Below are 19,123 nucleotides of genomic sequence, written 5' to 3'. Positions count from 1 at the left end.
TTGAGGTCTCAGCCAATGAGGCAGCGAAGAAAAAAGCGAAGGGGCGGGAGCTCCCTGGCTCGAGCCGCGATTGGCGCGTGCGGAGGAGGTGGGGGGAGGGCGCAGGGATGGGAACTGAGGGAGAAGAAGGGCACGGCGGCGGGAGGGAAGAAACACAAGGAGTCGCGCTGCGCGAGCGGAGCCGCCGGGACGCCGCATCACGTGGTTGGGGGCGGAACCGAGGGGCTCAGGGGCGGGGCCAAGCTTGGGGCAGCGCCCCCGGCCAGACCCTCCGCAAGGCTGAGGATACCACGCGAAGCGTCCCGGGGACTTAGCCCGGCGCTGGTTCCTCACTGCCACCGCCGAGTCGTGGCGGGCGGGAGGCTGTCTCCCTGCAGCCGGCTTCCGGGGCTCGGAGAGCGCGGTGGCTGCTGCCTTGCCGGTTCCCGGCGCTTCTTCCCGTCTGACAGATGGCGCGACCGCGACCAGTGAAAGGGGGGGTCAGTTCGGCCACAGCCAGCGAGGAAATGCCGCGTTTCCTCCCCCAGGGCGACTCCCCAGCCGCCGGCTGATAGCACTTGTTTCTCAGCGGAGTCCTTGCCTCTTCTCGCCCGGCTCCCACCCCCGCCGAGGTTGGAGCCAACTTACCTCGCCGCTTCACAGAGGACCTTTTTGTTTACGTGCGGGGGACTTGGAGCTTCAATCAAATCATAAATCGTGTCTCTCCGTTGTCTGCACATCAGTGGGTTTTACCTATAGGCTGATGTCTAAAGTTGATTTAGTGACATCTCCGAGCTGATTATGTGTCAACCTTTCCTCGCTAAATATTTTGCTAGACGACAAATGTTCAGTAAATGTCAGAGGGTTACTAACGTGATTCGCAAGCAGTTACAGATGGTCCATGTAATCAATTGCAAATGGTGGGCTTAAAAAATAGTACTGTACACATAGTACTAGAATACTGTCAGCTACTTCGTCTTCCAGCTAATAGATTAATAACACCTGGGAGCATCTCCAGCTGCTTGGAAATACAATGTTACACTTTAATAGCTGAAGAGTTGCAACATGAAAAATTTAAAAACTACACTCTAGGTTTCCATTTGAAAGGTTTGCTTTTTATCGAAAGACACTCCTGTTTCTTGAAGATGAACTCTAGCATGTTTATCATATGTCATATTCCTTGTCGGAACTGAGGAGGCCTTATGATATCATCAATCTCAAGAGTTCGCCAGCCCCCCACTGCGTTGATAAGAATGTGGGTGAAGAGCTATGCATCTCAATGTAGTAGTTACGCTTGACTCCAGGAAGGCTTCATCAGTTTAGATAATACTGCCCTGAAGCCCAGCTGAAGAGAATCAAGGGAGAGTGTTGAATGAATGAACGCCGGAGCTGAGACCTGACTTCTGCGTGGCTGCCTCCTCCTCACTGGCTCTTCTGAGTTACCCACCTCTTGGAGCTTCTGAGCCGCTGATATTCACATGGTGATTGCAGGATTAAAGCAGAAAGTGTGCAATGTATGGGATAGCATGGATTGACACACAGTAAGCACTCAGCAACTACTATTGCCTTCTACATTTTGTGGAAAACAATGAAATAACGTGTCTTTAATTGCTCAATTGTTCTTCCTGTCTTGCGCATTTTATTCCTTTGATGTGGCAACAGCAAGCCTGAAGCTTGCCCAAAGCAAACACAACCAAGTCAACCAAACTATAACCCAAGATTAGTTTAATACTCTGAGTAGTTCAGAGAACAGGACATTATCAGTTTCTCCACTTTTTTTTTTTTAATAAAAACATACTTACTTGTTTTTCTTGAAAGAATTAGAGGATAACAGACAGATCTTCCATCCACTGGTTCACACCTCAGATGGCTGCAATGGTCAGAATTGGACCAGTCCAGGTCTCCCATGTAGTTACAGGGACTCAAGGCCTTGGATCATGCCCTGCTGTTTTCCAGGGAGCTGGATCACAAGTAGAGCAGCTGGGGCTGGAATCAGATCCCATACGGGATTCTGGCAGAGCAGATGGAGGATTAGCTTGCTACACCATAGCGCCAGCCCCAAGTTCCTTCATTTATTAAGTGTGGATACATAATACCAGATAACCCAACCTCACAGGATTGTGAAGTGGTTCTATGAAGTATGGATATAGGAGCTCTATATTAATATTTGCGGTATAGAGGCATAAATTCTCCTTAAACTCATCTTCTTAACATGATTATGAGCAGGAAACTTATACTTCAGTGTTGAAAGCAGAGGGATAGGTTTTAATTCCAAATTGCCAGCCCTACATCTCCACAGAACAGATTACATACTGCAGTTTACAAAGACCAGGAGCAAGTTACAAAGAAGAGCAATGAATCTGCTTAATCAGAATCCTTAGCCATTTCTGGAAGAACAAACTTGAGACCATCATACCTATTACCACTTTTTTTAAAAAAAGATTTATTCATTTTTATTGGAAAGCCAGATGTACGGAGAGAAAGAGAGACAAAGATCTTCCATCTGCTGGTTCACTCCCCAAGTGGCCGCAACGGCTGGAGCTGAGCTGATCCAAAGCCAGGAGCTTCTTGGTTTCCCTGTGGGTACAGGGTCCCAAGGCTTTGGACCATCCTCTACTGTTTTCCCCAGGCTACAAGCAAGGAGCTGTATGGGAAGTGGAGCAGCACTGGTGCCCACAGGGAATCCTGGCACATGCAAGGTGAGAACTAAATTTAGCTACTAGGCTACTGCACTGGGCCCCTGCTATCACTTTAAAAATATTTTTCTCAAAATGCTTGCAAATTTACATTTCAATGTCAAAAATCAGGGTTACTTCCATTCATTAGATTAGTTATTTAAAAGATTGAATTATTTGAAAGGCGGAGTTACAGAGGGGAGACGGTAACAGTTCTTCCATCCACAGGTTCACTGCGCAAGTGGCTGCAATTGGTCTCCCATTTGGGGCACCGGTCCTGCAGGTGGCAGCTCATCCACTGTACTACAGCACTGGTCCCCATTATATTGATCTTTAGGATATTTCAGCACAGGGGGCAAATGAGGGCATGTGTTGCTATTGTTTTCCAAAGAAGATTTCACTCTATTTGTGTTAACTGTGTAACTCTTATCTTTCCAGCTAAATTGTAAACACACACACACAGATGTACACACAGGATTAATGTCCTTACCATTCTTCCTTTTGAACAAGATCCATTTTTTTTACTTGACATAGCAAAAAAATCTTCTGTCTACTGGTTCACTTCCCAGATGGCCACAATAGCCAGAGATAAGATAAACAGAAGCTAGGAGCCAGGAGCTCCATCCAGTCTCCCATATGGGTGGCAGGGTTCCAAGGCACTTGAGTCATGCTCTTGCCTCCCAGGATGCATTAACAGGGTGCTGGATCAGAAATGGATCAGCCAGAACTCAAGACAGTATTCTGTCATGGGATGTTGTTCTCACAAACAGCAGCTAATCCACTGCCAGCTCTCCTGACCACAGGTCTCACATGACAAGAAAAGTTGTTGTACACATTTAGCTCACCTCTATTATTTTACCGTCTTCTTTTGTCTATATATATTTTTGCATTGAGATGCAGTACTATACATCCTAACACTTGGTGCATAACCACTCCTTAAGAATGAAATATGTGGTTACTTCCAGCTCTGTTAATTACAAAAGAACATGGCCCGCAGAGTGTTCTCCTGGTGCTCACATCAGCAGCACATATACTAAAATTGGAACGACAGAGATAATTAGTATGGCCCCTGTCAAAGATGACATGCAGATTGTTCTGGCCAGGCAATATGCCAAGCAATGGTGGGTAGGACATAAGGTATGTACAGCCTAGTTCCTTCCCTCAATGTAAGATTATTACAAAATAAGGATCCCAATGGCTACACATTGACAGTACCTCTAGTTTAAAGGATAGAGACAGCAGTGAACGGAGCCATTTTGAAGAGTTTAAGTTCAACTGAACTAAGATGAACTAAATTCATCCTGCCCTTTTGACTGAAAGGGCAGGATGTAATGAACAAGCAGCCATTTAAAGATAGATGTGGTATCCACTATCTCAGCCTCATCAATGCTAGAACTTCCATTTTTTAGGAAGATACATAGCATCGTAGTCTGTTTTGTGTTCCTGTCATACAGCTTCTAGCTAATTTATAAAGAATAACTTTGTCTCTCATAGATTTGGAGGCTGGACCCTTTAAGCTCCATGCAGCAGGAGGTTCATCAATCTGATGAAGGCTACTGCCATCTTCCAAGAAGGCTCCTTGATGCTGGGTCCTCCCAAGGGCAGTGACACCGCGTCATCATCGAGGGCAATGCAAGTATAAGGAGAGATGAACTCCCTCTGCCTGTGGAGCCTGTTTAGAAGAGCACTAGCTTCTATTCATGAGGGCAGACCCCTCACAACTCAGTGAAAGCCATGTCTCCCAATACCATGGCACTGGAGATTAAGTTTCAACATTGGACAGGATACAAACATTCAAACCATGGCACACAGTCATTAGTATAAAACAACCTTTGGTCACAAAAATATGTTTTGTTCAAAAGATATAAACTGCAGTAGTGTGTGCACGTATGCATGTGTGAGAGAGACAGAGAGAGAGAAACACCAAGGAAATTTCCTGAACTAAGGCAAAGCTGTAAGTTGTTCTGCTGCTGCCTGGAATGAAGACAAATGGAACGCTCTCTTGAACTATTAGTTGAATACAGAATAAGGCAGAAGGAGGAAAGGTCTTTGATGATGATCAAACATGCTCAAGGATTCTCCAAACTTTCACATCTTTTTAGTCTGAACCACTCTTGTTTTGGTTCATCTGCTGCTTTCAGTTGAACCCAAACCTAATGATTTGGAGTGTGGACTGTCCCTCTTATTTTTATAGGATACATTCAAAGGCGTTTAATGACTGCTGGAAGACATATATGATTATATGTATACAGTTATTTCATAAATATGCATATTTATAATAAAGTATAATTTATAATCTAAGCACAGTAAGAATAATAATAGTAAAATATAGCAATATACTATAATAAAATGTAGCTGAATGCAATCTCAAAATATCTAAATGGGGCTGGCACGATAGCGTAGTGGTTAAAGTCCTCGCCTTGCCTGCGCCAGGATCCCATAATGGGCGCTGGTTCTAATCCCAGCAGCCCCGCTTCCCATCCAGCACCCTGCTTGTGGCCTGGGAAAGCAGTCAAGGACCGCCCAAAACCTTGGGACGCTGCACCCGCATGGGAGACCTGGAAGAGGTCCTGACTCCTGGCTTTGGATCAGCTCATTTCCAGCCGTTGCGGCTGCTTGGGGAGTGAATCATTGGACAGGAGATCTTCCTCTCTGTCTCTCCTCCTCTGTATATCCGCCTTTCCAATAAAAATAAATAAATCTTAAAAAAATCTAAATGTTCTACACTCATCTTTCTTGTGGTGATATGAGATGACACGACATAATGAGATGAAGTAACAGTCATTATTGTCATAGTAATAGGCTACTTTATGAAGAATACTTGAATATAAGCACTGCCATCCCATGACAATCGACTTAATAACTGAAACAGCTATTAAGTAACTACTGGGTTCATGGTATATACACCATGGATATGCTAATACACATTCCTGGCAAAACAAGACAGGCGGTTAGGGAAGACATTTGACATAGCATTATGAATACAGCTTAGAGTGCCCATATTCCATATCACACTACCTGGCTTTGATTCTCAGCTCTACTCACAAGTCTAGCTTCCTGTTACTGTATGCCCTGGGAGGCAGCAGATGGTGGTTCCAGCAGTTGGGTCCCTGCTTCCCAGGACCTGTTCTGAATTCTCAGCTTGTGGTTTTAGCCTGGCCCAGTCCTAGTTGAGTATTGTATCCAACTGGTAAGTGAACCAAAAGATGGGAAATTCTATTTTTCTCCCTCTTTTTGTCTCTCTGTCTTTTTGCTTTTTCAAAACTAAAGAAGAGCAAATCAGTGTAATCACAGAACAATATTCAATTTGATGTTTATGAATTGTTTACTTCTGTAGTCATCCATTTAATATCTTCAGATGATGATTGCCCTCGGGTAATTCAAACAGTAGAAAATGAAACCATGAATAAGGGGAGACAGTGTAAACTAACACCCTAAATATAGATTTTACTTTGATGGTCAGAGCAACCAATTACTGTTCCTGAAAGGGGTAGAATATGCAGTGTTCCTCCATTTTTAGGATACCAATATATAAGAATAGTCAAGAACAAATCATGAAAGAACATCACTGTTGTCAGGCTGATAAAGTCAATGTTATTTAGATGTGTTTGTATAACCATGAAACAGAAAACTATGAAACCACTTGAAGGAAAAAAAATTAAGATTTTAGTAACTGGGTATGACATTATGGAAAAATAACACATGAGTTGGATGTTAAAGGTGTGACAGGGCGCACAGAAAATACCTAGATTTTCTGCAAAGTGTGTATTTTTTTTTATTGGTAGTCTGAGATATCAAGTAAAAAAGCCATCTGTAGAAACAAGAAAGCTGAAAAAGATTTGAATAGAAAGGAGGAGAAAACACTGTCAAGAAAGTTATCAGATATTGACCTGATTTACAGTTGGAAAATCCAAGTAGAATTTCCTAGCAGGTATGCTGACAATCAAGGCAGCTGATTGTGAAGTGAATCAGAACCAGAAATACATCCTGGGGAGGTGGGAAAGGAATGAAGGATACAGAAGTGCAGTTGGATTGGAGGAATAACTGCCAATGTTCTACCGCACAGTAGGGTAACTGGGTGACAGTTGCTCCTTTCCCAACAGCTAGTTGAGAAGACTTTCAGTGTTTCCAACACGAAGACATGGGAAATGTTTGAGGTGTTAGAGGTGCAGGTTATCCTGATCTTCTCTTCAGTCATTATACACACATATTGAGATGTCACACCGTACCCTGCAAATCTGTACAATGTGCCAATCAAACAAAATTTAGCAAATAGGTATTTGGCCTGGCAGTTAAGATACCAGCTTGGATATTTGCATTTTAAAAGACTTGTTTTATTTATTTGAAAGACAGAGTTATACACAAAGGGTGAACTTGAAAGACAGACATCTTCCATTCACTGGTTCACTCCCCAGATGGCGACAATGGGCAAGGCCAAGGCCACCATGGACCAGACCCAAGTCAGAAGCCAGGACCTTCATCTAGATCTCCCATACAGATGATAGAGATGCAAACACAAAAACAATCTTCCACTGCTTTCCCAGGTGTATTAGCAGAGAGCTGGCTTAGAAATGGAACAGCTGGGACTCAAACCAGTATCATATGGGATGCTGGCATTACAGGTTATGGCTTAATACAGTACATCACAACATTGGCCACCTTAATAAATTTTTAAATTTAAAAGATTTAGGGGCTACAATAGATTAAGCTTTTATCTGTGACTCTGGCATCTCATATGGATACCAGTTTTAGTCTAAGTCTGTACATGTCTGATCCAGCTCCTTGCTTATATGCCTGAAAAAACAGTGGGAGATGGCCCAGCTGGTCCCTGCCACCCCTGTGGTAGACTGGGATTGAGGGTCTGGCTCCTGGCTTCAGCCTGACCCATCTCTGGCTGTTGAGACCCTTTAGGCAGTGAACCATTTAGGGAAGATTCTCTCCTTCTTTCTATCTTTATCTATCTATCTATCTATCTTTGTAACTTTGCCTTTTGGATAATTTAATAAAAGCATAAACGTACATACTCATATATCCCAAGAAGCATTTCTTTCTTTCTTTTTTTAAAGATTTATTTATTTTCATTTGGGAGGCAGATTTACAGAGAGAAGGAGAGACAGAGAAAGATCTTCAATCTGCTGTCCCCAAATGGCCGCAACGGCCAGAGCTGATTTGACCCGAAGTCCGGAGCAAGGAGCTATTTCCTGGTCTCCCATGCAGATGCAGGGTCCTAAGGCGTTGAGCCATCCTCCACCGCTTTCCCAGGCCACAAACAGGGAGTTGGATGGGAAGTGGAGCAGTTGAGACATGATGGGGTCCCGTATGAGACATGATTGGGTGCCCATATGGGGTCCCAGTGCTTGCAGTGGGGAGGATGAGCCAATTAAACCATTGCATTGGACCCTCTTCCCCCACCCCACAAGAAGCAAAAATGTTAGATTATGGTGTTATCACAGATGAACATACCAAGGGAAAATATGAGTGTAACTGAAAGCTGAAAAGCTTGCCAAAGAAAAAAAGATTCAGAAAAGTAACATATGATGTCTCATTGGGTACCGTGTTTCTATATTTGACTAGAAAACTTGGGCCCCACCACCCATTTATGAGCCTGGGAAGGACTTCCTGGCCCTTGGTTCCCAATATTGCCTGGTCCAGACCTGGCCTGTTGTGGACATTTTGGGGAGTGAGTCAACAGACTGAAGACGCTGCTGTATGTCTCTCCCTTTCTTTCTGTAATTCTGCCTTTCAAACAAGCATATCGATCTTAAAAATAAATAGCTGACTATGTTCAGAAAATTTCTCTCTCTATATTGCTAGTTTTGGATGACAAATATTCACATGTTTTTGCTTCTCAATTCTCTTGTTTTTAAACCAAAGATGGTGATGTTGCTATAGATCCTAAATCTGTTGTTTTCAAAACTCTTGGGTTGTTATGGAAATCTCTTATGCACAATACTGCAAGGGAACAATAACTGAGAAAAGCCTATCGAATTAATAGCACATTTGAAATTTCATACAATATGCCACTTCCATCCTCCACCCCAGAGATGAAGAGGGAGAGACGCACAGAGTTTCCATTTGTTGGTTCACTTCCAAAATGTTTGCAGCTGGGCCAAAGATAGGAACTGGTAACTCAATCCAGGTCTCCCATGTGGGTGACAGGACCTGTGTTACTGGGGCCATCACTGTTGCCTCCCAGGATCTGCATGTGCATGAATCTAGAGTAAGGAAACAGAATCAGTTATCAAACCAATGCACCCTGATATGGCACTTGGAAATCGTAGCTGCTAGACAAAATATCTGCCCCCACTTTCTTCATGTTTGAGAAAATGCAAATACCACCTTCATTCTAAAGCAGAGGAGGAGGCAACGCAAAAGAGGCAAGCATCTAGAACCACAGAATATTTATGTGCTTCACAGACCTCCATTTGATTGAGTTTGAAGATTGAGCTTCAAGACAAAAAACCACGTAAAAGATGTGGCGAATATACTTTTTATTAAAATCCCTAAGCAGAGAATATGACTCTCCAATTCTGTCCATTGAATGGAAATGAGTCTACTGACCTTTCCAAGCTCTTAGACACTCTCAGCCCTGTTTTATAGGGTGTGTGTGTGTGTGTGTGTGTGTGTGTGTTTGGGGACATTTGGAGCCATTTGTTAGCACAGCCGAATTTGTAAAAGCTAACGTAGCCATCTGTACATCAGTACAACTGGGCAGCATCTTAGTATAACTCCAAGTTTTTCCATGCTGATTGAATTACCCTCATTGCAGTGTAATGTTGCTAGGGTCCAGACAGAAGAGGAAAGGGATGTGCTATGTAAGCATACATCTATGGCTACTACATGGTGATTAATGAGTCAGCAGGTTTAGGATTTTTGAGACATGCTAGTAAAGAAACAACTGCTCTGAAACATCTCCTAATTATTCTCTACATTTCTATGTCATTTTTTGAGTTTTGGACTTTAACTCAGAGACCTATTTCAGCCTGACAGCTCAGACGGAGGAGCTTGACTTTAAAAGGTGAAAACGTGGTCTTGGGAGACATTTGTGCATACAAGGGCCAGGAGCAGGTGCTCCATGCTCTTTCTCTGGTTTGTACTTACCAAAGGAATTCTTCCTGCGAGAGGATTTAATTAGTGCGTATGTCCATACACACCTGGGATCTCTCTGTCTTCAGTGGAACATACATACTTCATTAACTGGACAGTTTTACCACATCAGTGTCATTCTTTCCAGATGAAAACTATTTTCTTTGTCTTTCAGTGCCCTGATGTTTTTGTGAAATAGGCATTAATTCAATAATCCTTTTCTACTGCTTAGAATCTCAACAGGAAACTGGGGAGATTTCTTCCTCCACTAGTAGATTATTCTAATCACTCTAGACAAGGACTGTCCAGGTCACTTATCATATTTCACCACAGGATATGGAAACTTACATACTCACTCTTTGTTTGGCTTTTTATTTCCTGTTTTAAAAGAAAAACAGTGCACTCTAAATTCTTAAAAAATAATGCAACTTATTTTCCCCCAAGCTGAAACTGAAAATTTGGGTTTTGTTTTGTTTTATTTTACAAAATCTGTAGGGAGAAGGAAAAACCTGGCGAATCAGTGCTGTTGCATCGTATTACAATGTAGAAGTACAGAAGGACTTGTTTACATCACGAATTTTGCATTGTTGGAAAATTTTACTCATTTGCCAAAAGGGATTGCTCAGATTAATACTTTGAATTCTAAAGCATTTGGAGAAACTAGCTAGCTGGATAGAGGTATGTCTAGGTATAAACACTATCATGCATCACTTAACAGTAAAGGTATGGGTCTGGAACTGTGACCAACTAAGTTAAGCCACTGGGTTCAGCACCAGCATTTGAATATGAATACTGGTTCAAGTACTGGCTGCTCTACTTCTGATGTAGCTAATGTACCTGGGAAGGCAGTGGGAGATGGCCCAACTGCTTGGGCCCCTGTCACCCATCTGGGAGTGACTGATGGAATTCCAGATTCCTGGCTTTAGCTTGGTCCAGTTCCAGCTGATGCAGCCATTGGTGAATCTCTCTCTCACTCGCTCTCTTTCTCCCTCCACCATGATTTTGTTTTTAAAATAAACAGATCAATCTTAAAACAAAAATGATGCAGATACATTCTGAGAAATATGTCATTAGACAACTTCCTCAGTGTACAAACATCAGAGTGTACTCATAGATGATATGGGCTAATATGCATCTAGATTATATTGCATCTCAATTGCAAACCTGGGCAGATATTATTTTACTAAATATTATAAACATCCATAACAAGCTGGTATTTATATATATAAACATATCTAAGATAGAAAACACATAAGAAAAATGTAATATGAAACATAAAAAGTGGTAGAGCACTTACCATGAATGGAGCTTGCAGGTGCTCTGGGTGGGTTAGTGAGTGTTGAGGGAAGGGGAAGCCCTAGGGCACCATGGTCCATCATTACAAACTACACACATTATATACTTCAACTGCACTAAATTTTTTTTTTATCATCTTTTTTTTTATTGTTAATTATTTTGCATTATGTGACAGTTTCATAGGCTCTGGGAATCCCCCCATCCCTCCCCCTCCCCTCCCCCCGGTGGATTCCTCCACCTTGATGCAGTATTACAGTTCAAATTCAATCAAGATTCTTTCATTGCAAACATATACCAAGCATAGAGTCCAGCTACTTATTGTCCAGATGGGTTGAACAGTTTCTTGGGGAGACCTTTTCTGGTCTGAAGTTTGAGCTGGCAGAATATCATCACAGTCAATTAAGAGTCCCAATATAACATCAACAGCAATTTGCAATGTTATGGAATTGACATGGTTTTGAGTAACCAGTGTATTAAAAAGAAAAAAAAAAAAAAAAAAAAAAAAAGGAAAACAAGTCCTAGCCACAACCTATGATTAGCTCATTGACATTTCAATTTTAGTTCATATACAGGACCGGCTGTTCTATACCTTAAAATGGCCATAAGGCACCATTCAGCTGTTTCGTGTCCATTTCATCTTAGTATTTAGCCAGTTGTTGTGTTGAAGTAAAATTTTGCTGATCTTGGCAGATTTTAGGATAATCCAGACTGGCTTGTAACTCTAACAAGATATATGTCAACATTTTAGGTGCAGAACATTTTTTTTTTTTTTTGGGGGGTGTGCAGGAAAATCCTCAACACCATGGTGAGGAGTAACTAATCTTTGCAACTGCACTAAATTTATAGCAAAAACTACTGTAACTTTTTTACTTCATGAAAAATTTTTAATCTTGGAATAGTATCTCTTAAAACACAGACACATTTGTTAGCAGACAATGCGTTATAGACATTTCTCTATGAATAAAACCCTTCCAGTATTGGGGTTTTGAAACTTAAAAAAATATTTATTTTCATTTTCTTTGAAAGACAGAGAGCTGGACTGATGGTGTGAAATTTTCCATTGGCTGGCTTGGTCTCCAAATGTCTACAACAGCCAGGGCTGGGCCAGGTTGAAGCCAGGAGCCTGTAACTGAATTTGTCTCTCATTCTGGTACCAGGGACTCACCTATTTGAGACACCATCTGCTACTACCCACGGTGTACATTAATAGGTAACCAAATGGGAAGCCAAGGAGCTGAGACAACCAGGCGATTCAACAGGGAATTGCAGATACTCCAAGCTGTGATAATGCTACACCAAACAACCGCCCTATGTTTTCACAAACTTGCTAAAATCTGCAAAAGCTTCTGTTAAATCCTTCAGTGTGAATTTATTGGTTTTTTTTTTTTTGCTATGTCCTTTCTCTTGCCTCTTTTCCAGCTATGCTTTCATTACACAAAAATGATTTTATTGTCTTATAGTATCATTGTCTTAATGTTGTCTATTATTGGCAGAACATTGTTACACAGTGCATGACTATATGTAACAAATGTATAAAAATTGCATGAACTGATATTTAGAAAAATCCAACCCGTTGCTAACCCATATAGCTAACAACAAATACTTGTAGATTTGCTTTGAAAATGAAGATTTATTGGGCCCCACACTACAACCTAGTGCCACAGTCCTTACCTTGCATGCACCGGGATCCCATATGGGCGCCAGTATCCCATATGGGTACCAGCTCTAATCCCAGCAGCCCCACTTCCCATACAGCTCCCTGCTTGTGACCTGGGAAAGCAGTCAAGAATGGCCCAAACCTTGGGACCTTGCACCCACATGGGAGACCTGGAAGAAGCTCCTGGCTCCTGGTCTTAGATCGGTTCAGCTCTGGCCATTGTGGTCACTTGGGGAGTGAATTATCAGACGGAACATCTTCCTCTCTGTCTCTTGTTTGCTGTACATCTGACTTTCCAATAATAAATAAACGAATCTTTAAAAAAATGAAGATTTATTATAGCATTATTTATGAATGTTTCAAAGCTCAAGATTTTTAAAATATTTCTTTGGAAGGTTTGGGCATTTTGTGTTCCCTATAAAGTTGGTTTACACATGTTTTGGGGAATAATTCAAGCAATAGTCAATTGCGAATTAAAATTTCTCATGAATAAAATCTGAACTGTTGTAACTATTGACTTGGCTGGGGCAACCAAATTGCCCTCTATTGACTTGTAAGTGCATTTGCAAAGCAAGCCAACATTTTTATTTAGATCAGATATTTTGGATGTCGCTAAATCTTCCCAAATCTTTGTTAAGGGTTGACATTTTATCTTGGATGAATCTTTTTTTTTTAAAGATTTATTTATTTTTACTACAAAGTCAGATATACAGAGAGGAGAGACAGTGAGGAAGATCTTCCTTCCAATGAGTCACTCCCCAAGTAAGCGCAACAGCTGGTGCTGCACCAGTCCGAAGCCGGGAACCAGGAACCTCCTCCAGGTCCCCCACGTGGGTGCAGGGTCCCAATGCACTGGACCGTCCTCAACTGCCTTCCCAGGCCACAAGCAGGGAGCTGGATGGGAAGTGGAGCTGCTGGGATTAGAACCGGCGCCCATATGGGATCCCAGGGCGTTCAAGGCGAGGACCTTAGCCGCTAGGCCACGGCGCTGCCGGGCCCTCTTGGATGAATCTAATGTAAAAATCTTCACATTGATAAAATTGCATCTCTCCTCAGCTCACTTGCCTTGTTTGTTTCATATACTTCCAAAGGCTGTTCTGAAGGCATAACTAAGCACCTTTTTCTTTACTGATCTTTATATGGGCTGTAAACATGGGTGTGGTACTAAAAGAAATTTGTGGGAAAAAGGACTGATAAGTTTATTTTTTGTGTAAATTTTTCAAAAGATTTATTTATTTATTTGTATTTTAAAGATTTGTTTGTTTTTATTGCAAAGCCAGATATATAGAGAAAGGAGGAGAGACAGAGAGGAAGATCTTCTGTCTGATAATTCACTCCCCAGGTGACCACAACAGCTGGAGCTGCACTGATCCAAAGCCAGGAGCCAGGAACTTCCTTCCGGGTCTCCCACGTGGTTGCAGGGTCCCAAGGCTTTGGACCATTCTTGACTGCTTTCCCAGGTCACAAGCAGGGAGCTGTATGGGAAGTGGGGCTGCTGGGATTAGAGCTGGCGCCGTATGGGATCCTGGCATGTTCAAGGCGAAGACTTTAGCTGCTAGGCCACTGTGCTGGGCCCTAGTATAAAATTTATAAGTGTATGCATACAAGGGAATCTTACAGCAAAAAATGTTGCTGGGGGAGGGCAGTACTATGCTATAGCAAGTTAAGTTGCCACCCTGCCTGCAACACTGGCATCTGACACTGGCTGTTACCTTTTTTGTTTGTTTGTTTTTTAGATTTGCTGTTATTTAAAAGGCAAATTTGCAGAGAGATTTTCCATCCACACCTCCACTCTTCAAATGACTGCAAGGGCCAGAACTGATCTGAAGTTGAACCCAGGAGCTTCCTCCTAGTCTGCCAGGTGGATGCAGGGTCCCAAGGACTTGGCCCATCCTCGACTACTTTCTCAGGCCATGAGCAGGTGGCTGGATGGGAAGTGGATTAGTCAGGGCACAAGCCAGTGCCCATAGGGAATTCCAGCACTAGGAGGCAGAGGAATAGACTGCTATAACAGCTCTCTATCTCCTATTCCACTTTTCATCTAGTTTCCTGCTAATACTCCTGGGAAAGCAGTGAAAGATGGCACAGTTGGTTAGGTTCGTGCCACCCATGTGGAAACCAAAACCCAAAAGGAACTCCTTGCTCCTGGTTTCACTCTGGCTTGGCCCTTGCCATTATGACCATTTGAGGGGTAAAACAGAGGATGGGACATCTCTCTATGTCTCCCTTCTCTCTCTGTAACTCTACCTTTAAAATAAGCAAAACAAATCTCCAAAAAAAAAAATTGTAGTGGAAAATATGTACATTTTGAGAAGAAATTGAATTAAATGAACTGGAAATTCAGTTAATGCGATATTCTAATGGAGAGAAGAATTATTTTAACTGAACTTAGAAACAGCATTACTGTAAATTTTCAGTGAGCCATGCTATAAAGACAAAAGAGTTATCCAGAAATTTCACACTTCATTCAACAGCTAATGTGGGGGAAAATATCTGTATTATTATTTTTAGAATCAGCCATATGCCTATTATAAGATAAAGCAATTATTGATGTATTAATTTTCTTAGCTATCAATAGTTTAGTATGAGAAAAAACAGATACGAAGATAAAATTTAAAAGGTTAAGACTAAATCTTACCATTGAATGAGAATACAAGTGTGTACATAGGATTTTTCTCTTCCTCTTTAAAACATATGTGTCCTGACTCTGTCCAAGGAAAAGGCTTAGGAGCAAGCCTTTGGAGTGTTTTAACATGATTTCTCACTAAAAGGGATCTTTGAGGAAATGGCTGACTGTAGAGCTGCTCAACTGTCTAACAAGCTCCCTGCTAATTTGCCGCAGAAGTAGCAAATGATGACCCATGTACTGGACTCCTGCACACACATGGGAGATCTAATCGGAGCTCCAGGCTCCTGACTTCAGTCCGGTCCAGCCTTAGCTAATGATACCATCTGGGGAGTAAGCCAGTGGATGGAAACTCTTTCTCGCTCTCACTCTCTCTGTAACTATGCCTTTCAAATAAATCAATTAAAATCTTTTAAAAAGAACATTAGTTTAAAAAAGTATATAGTTGGTTCGGGCCTTGGGTTTGGGGGCAAGTGCCTCTCCTCACAGTGTGGCGGCTGTGGGGGATGCCCCTGCCGGGTCGGACCCAATGCTGGGGGCTCATGCCAAAGACACTGCCACAAGGCAGTGAACAAGTCCTCGGCCTCCCCCAGGGTGGCCAGTGCACCATGTGGTGCCAGGCTTTGCCTGCTGGCCGCCCGGTGGCCTGCTCTGGGGTTTTTAAAGATATGTTTGCTGCCTGGGGACACCCATGACTAAGTCCAATTTTAGTGTAGGTGAGTAGTGAATCTTGGGTGATTCCCAGTGACAGGCTCATGGAAGTTTTAGGCATGCGTGGGGACTGAGACCTGGTGGTTTGGAGGGAAGTACCCAGGAGACAATTACTGTTAGTCAGATACACCAACCCAATTCGGAATACAGAAATGGCCTGTTTGCCTAGAACATCACTGATCGTCACACACCAGCCCACACCAATACTATGGATGGGGGCCTCTTTGGCAGTGATGGGTACCATTACCCAACTGTTTGGTGGAGTAGTGGAGTGGTCACATTTGGCGGGGTCAAGACGGTATCCAGCACGCGCGAGAACTTGGTCTAGGGGGTAGACTCTATGGGGTTGTGTGGGTCCAAACCTGTGGAAATACAAGTTCCCCTAGTTGGACACCCTAACAGGGTTGAGGTTCCCACCAATGGGCGCATGTGCTGGAATGGGGGCTGCGTTCTATCTAGGAAACAGTTGCAGTCACCCGAGGCACTAGTGTGGGCTGGGATTGGATGCACCAGGCCAGTTCAGACCCCAACACCATCTGGTGTCATGGAGAACCAGGGTAGATGTGGGACTGACTAGGCTGGGTCTCAACCCCCTACTGAGCCATGTGTGAGCCATATGTGGGTATGGATGAGCCATGGCTGGGCTGAAACATCCAACAACAAGAACCAGAATGGGGTGAAAGCCAGCCGGGAAAAGCCACTGTTCCTGCTAGGACAGGAGGTGAACTGAGTAGGGTTGGCTCAAGGAACCCCTGGTATGCGCAAAATCTGGCATTGGGAGGGGTTCTGATGGAGGAGCCTGGGCAACTCCTCTGGCAGGACACAGTCCCTGCAGGTAAGCGCAAGAAGCATGATAGGAAACAGCCCAGAATAGGCCATGGAAAGTTTCCCACTGGCACACATTTGGCATGGGTCAGGGGCAGACCAGGCTGAATCAGTTCATGTCATCCACTGGCAAATCCGAACACCAGAACAGAGTGTGGGTTGAGCCGGGTTTGGTCACGACAAAACCAGTACACATTATGGAATGCCAGGGTGATGTTGCCTGTACTGGATTTGACTGCAGCACCCAACCAGCACACGTGAGATCCAGGAAGGGAGGGACAGATTGGCAGGGGGATTAAGGGGCTGGTCCCCTTGCTGGACAGCTACTCCCACTGGAGAACGTGGGCTGGGATGAGGACAGACCAGACTAAGCAAGGCTGCAACACCTGTGCGTTGCACGTGGACTAGATCAGGGAAAAGCCAGGCTGGGCTGATTATTCCTGTGGCTACAAGCATAAATTAGAGCGGGTGAGGGATGTTTGGGCTTGGCCACAGCATCAGCTGGCAGGAGCTGGCACTGGGGACTAATTCTGTCAAGTCAAATCACAGAACCACCTAAAGAGTGCATAAACCGGGAGTGAGAGAGACCTGGGAGGAAAAAGTGGGTTCCCCCTTCTTGGGTCACTAGTCCCGCGGGAGGGCATGAAAACTAGGACGGGGGCTGGGATGGCTAGATAGAGAGGCACTCAACAACATCTGTGAGGGCTGGATGGTTGAGTTGGTTAGATAGAACTAAGCTTTAATACCCATTGACAAGTACAAGAGCCAAATGGGATGGGGGACAGACTGGTCTACTGCTACACATACTGGCAAACCAGGGTAGGGGGTGGGCCGGATGGGGGTTATTGTGGGTCGCCCCGACTAGGCTGCAGCTCCCACTGGCTGATGTAAGGGCCGAGTATGTGCTGGGCAGAACCAGACTGGACTGCAACACCCATTGGTTCCAGTGCAACTCGGGACTGAAAACAGAACTAACCCAGCAATTGCAACCACCAGCTGATCGGGGTGATGGACTGTGCCGGGCCCTGTGCTTGCTAGAACATACAAGAATCTGGTCTGGGAATACCTCAAAGTTTCTTTGGAGATCTCCTTAATCGAACTGCTGGACTCAGAACTCTAACCAAGAAAAGACAGAAGACAGAACAGGTCAATCATTCATCTCAGCTATATGTTGGCAGCGAAATATGGGGCAAACGGAGACTTTATGATGGACCATATCAATCAGTGGACGACCTCATCGAGTGAAACTGGCAGCGATTCATAACTGGAGAACTATTAAAACCACTTGAGCAAATATCTCAGAGCATGCCCCACATCTGGGACTTGGGGTGGGCGGGAAACCGGGTGGGGCTTCTCCCTCAATATTCCCCTTTACCTCAGATACATGATGGAAACAATATGAACATAATAGTGTTACCCACTTCCCTATCCCCCTGAACCTTTTTGTTTAACCGCAGTTAACTATGTAAAGATTGTCAACAACAATACAATAAAAAAAAATCTTAAAAAAAAAAAGTACATAGTTGATGTTACAGTGTTCTAGAGTGTAAGCAAAGACTGCGGGGTCCTTGGAAAAGGACATAGGCAGAGGTTTAAAGATTCTTCCACTGCCCAGCATGCGGTTATTTGAATATGAAAAAGAATTGTGATCACAAGTTTGGGTGAAGCATACTGAATTGAGTAAAGCTTATGAGTTTCAACTGAAGGGGGAAAAAGGAAAAGGGTGTGCGTGAGTGCTGTGTGTTGAAGGATGTTTGGCTCCTCAAAGTCATGCAAACATTTAAATCTGTGTTATGTTAGTGCGTAATGAGTTCATGGTAATAGATTAATGATAAAAACTTGATCTACTGGTGGTGTCAGGGAAGCAGACCTCCCGGGAGATATTTAAGCCTAGTTTAACCTAGCTTCTCTCTCTGCTTCATGATTTACCCTGTGTTCCTCCCTCTGAACACATTCTTTCTCCACGAGGTTGCCTAATCTTGGACTTCAGACTTTTGCAACATTGCAAGCCAGAAAAAGCCTGCCTTTGCAAGAAGCTCTCCTCAGGTATTTGAGTTGAAGTAGTAAGAACAAAACAAAACAAAAACCCAAAGCATACTAACTAATTCAGCAAGAGAGAAAGGAATGAGAAGAGGAAGGAAGGAAAGATAAAACAAATTCATTGAATGTCATTGGAAGTGTCTATGGCGCTAACGCTTTTTTTTTTTTTAAGCTGGATGGCAGGCATGCAGAAAGAAGGAGATACACAAAGAAAGATCTTCAGTCTGT

The 19,123-nt window shown here is 43.3% G+C and overlaps 1 non-coding gene across 1 annotated transcript; it reads left to right on the top strand.

Annotated features, from left to right (window-relative positions):
• The first annotated feature begins 3,663 nt into the window (after positions 1–3,663).
• LOC131480884 (U6 spliceosomal RNA) lies at positions 3,664–3,768 on the top strand. Its single transcript, XR_009245872.1, has one exon. It is a non-coding gene; the product is annotated as a U6 spliceosomal RNA (small nuclear RNA).
• The last annotated feature ends 15,355 nt before the right edge of the window (positions 3,769–19,123 follow it).

The sequence above is a fragment of the Ochotona princeps genome, chromosome 7, assembly GCF_030435755.1.
Source record: "Ochotona princeps isolate mOchPri1 chromosome 7, mOchPri1.hap1, whole genome shotgun sequence".
Classification (NCBI taxonomy): Eukaryota; Metazoa; Chordata; class Mammalia; order Lagomorpha; family Ochotonidae; genus Ochotona; species Ochotona princeps.
This window is presented reverse-complemented; position numbering and strand designations above follow the sequence as displayed.